Raw genomic sequence first — 3,157 nt, forward strand, 5'->3', positions numbered from 1 at the left:
TATATTCAACAAGCATTTTTTGAGCGACTGTCATGTACTCAGCATGTTAGATTCTGTGGGAAAAGGAAAAAACCATCATCTTGTACTGGCCTGGTCCCAGGGATGCTTTCAGTTAGCCTGCAGAGGAAGAGCATCCTTTCCAATACTTTTATTCAAATACCAAAACCAGTTTTTTTATCTACTTATGCAATGCTCCATAGAATATTACATATAAAAGAATAATACCAGGGTAGTGACTTGTCCAGGACAGTTTCTATCTAAACCTTATTTAAAAAGACACTAATGATGGTTATGATATTACAATGATGATTATACCTGATATTTGTATTGTACCTTTAAAACAATTTTCGTATAATTACATTATCTCATTTGAGCTTCATTATAACCCTATGAAGTAGAAACTAAATATATTATTAGCCTCCATTTTATATATGTGGAAACTGAGACTGTGAGAGACAAAATGTCTTCTTCTTACTCATACACCCACAGAAGCAGTGTCTGAACACAAGTCTGCCTTGCTCCAAGTACAATACAAGTCTGGGAACTATTAAAAGTCCCTTCCAATCTTACAGCCCCACCCTAGCTAAAAAAAAAAATTAAGAAGAGGACCACCATTCTACTGGAGTCTAAAGCATTATTTACCAACCCAGAAAGAACTTCAGGTGAACCCTGAAGTCACTAGTCTTTGGAGAGAGATTCTAGACAATCAATTCTGGCTTAACCAAGTGGGGTATCCAATTATTCGCCCTGCCTAGCACCTCAAACGGGAAGAACGTCTTTTGTAAAAATTCAGGTATTGTGCAACACTCTTGCTCTTGTACTACAAAATGAAATTGGTTTCCAAGTATATAATGCACTGTCAACAAAGACTCCTCAGGCAGATCCCTTTTCTCATAATTATTTGCAAACACTAGAAGTAACGCCTCCTCCAAGTCATCACCAGATGGAGCAAACGTTTGTGGAACTTCCAGCCAAGCCTCCCAACAGAGCTATCATATCACTATGGAAGATATCTTTGCTTGGGAGTGTAACTCCAGATCCCCACCACCACCGCCAACTGAATGTGGGATGGATAGTGAAGGGCTGAGAAAGGAAAATGTGGTTCTGCCGACAGACTGCAAGATCTGGTAGAATTCAGAAAGGGCGCTCAATCTTTCAGTAAGAGGCAGAACTCCACCTTTCCACAAACATTTCCCAAACACCTACTGCATGAGGTTAAATTGCACAAGGGATTGTCTTGGGCAATGGAAGATACAAAGATAAATGAAAAGAAAGTTTTGCCCCCAAGAAGCTTAAAATCTAGTATAAGAAGAATAGATGAAGGGGGCAGCTAGGTGGTACAGTGGATAGAGTTCCAGCCTTGGAGTCAAGAGGACCTGAGTTCAAATTCGGCCTCAGACACTTGACACTTACTAGTTATGTGACCCTGGGCAAGTCACTTAACCTCAAATGCCTCACCAAAAAAGAAGAAGAAGAAGAAGAAGAAGAAGAAGAAGAAGAAGAAGAAGAAGAATAGATGAATAACTACAACACAAGATGGAGCACATTCAGGGAGAGTTTCTAGGAGGGAGAGATCATTTCAACTGAAGGAATCAGAGAAGTCTTCTTGAAAGAGGAGGAATTTGAATTCTGTCTCGGAGCTGGGTTTGAATGGATGGTGATGAGTAAGAAGGCATCAAAAGGCAATGGGGATGGTGTGAATAAAAGAATGGAGGCAGGAAAACACAGCAGCAAGGTGATGCCACAGTGCATAGAGGACTGCACCTGGGCTCAGGAAGCTGTTGTTCAGTTGTGTCTGAATCTCTGTGATCCGATTTGGGGTTTTCTTGGCAGAGATACTGGAGCGGTTTGCCATTTCCTTCTTCAGCTAGCTCATTTTACAGATGAGAAAACTGAGGCAAACAGGGTTAAGTGCCTTGACCAGGCTCCTACAGCTAGTAAGTGTGTGAGGCCAAATTTGAAATCAGGTCTTCCAGACTCCAGGCCTGGTGCTGCCACTGCACCACCTAGCTGCCCATGAGTTCAAATCCAGCCTCAGACATTTATTAGCTGTGTTATCCTGGGTCAGTCAGTATCTGCCTTGGTTTCCTTCTCTGTAAATGGAAATAATAATAGAACCTACATTGTTAGGAAAATTAAATTAAATTTTACATATGAATGTATGTGCATGTATCTTTGCAAGCCTTAGAGTGCTATATAAATAAAAGCTAGTATTAGCTATGTATTATGTTATGCTCATTCATATATTCATTTCCTACCTGAGTTTCTTTTGTGTAATGTCTTCCCCTTTTAGATTGCAAGCTCTTTGAGGGCAGCAACTGTCTTCATTTTTTTCTTTTTAATGACTTATCTGTGAGATTATAGGCAGGTCATTCAGTGCCTTCCACCGCTCTGGAAGGTAATGAATTGCAGGTAATTTGCTTATCTACATCAGTACATAACATGTACATACCAGGGGTCCCCACACCAATGAAATCACATTTTCTCCCATCAGAACTTTCTAAAGAATCCATCCCAGCTGCTCTGTTGGTGTTTAGGCGACAGCTTATTAGTGCAATGCCATTTCTGGAAGAAAATACAAAGCAAGCTCTGGTCACAAAGGGAAGACATTGAATTCATCCTTTAATAATCATTTATTAACTGCCTGTTGCCGGGGACTGTGCTAGACTCTGGGAAAGCCAATGCAGGAACTTTGCTGATAGCCACTTACTGCTGGTGCCTTCCCTTTACCGATTCTTCCCAATTCATCCTGGCCAGGGCTTCTTTGTACAGCGTGGTTTGCATGTGGTCTCGCCCTTTAGATGGCAAGCTCCTCGAGGCAGAGGTTGTCTTTTGCTTTTCTTTGGATCCCCAACAGCTTAGAACAGTGTCTGGTACACAGTAGGCGCTTTAATAAATACTCATGGATTTGACTTACCAAAAATAAAATAATCCTTGTCCTCCAAGAGTTAACTTTCTAAAAGGCAAGACAACCTAAGAGTGCTTTCCCCAAGAGTAGGTGTTGGGTGAATGAATGTCATGGTGCTCTATTAGCCAGTCCTGGAAATGCCTCCATTCTGCTAAATTGGGAGGAGTAGGACGAAGGAGATGCTAGCAAAAGGCACATTCCAGGAACTAGTATTTTTACATTAAAATATATCAGCTGTGACTTTGTACT

The sequence above is a fragment of the Vombatus ursinus genome, unplaced genomic scaffold, assembly GCF_900497805.2.
Source record: "Vombatus ursinus unplaced genomic scaffold, bare-nosed wombat genome assembly UNPS02014810.1, whole genome shotgun sequence".
In the NCBI taxonomy this organism is placed as follows: domain Eukaryota; kingdom Metazoa; phylum Chordata; class Mammalia; order Diprotodontia; family Vombatidae; genus Vombatus; species Vombatus ursinus.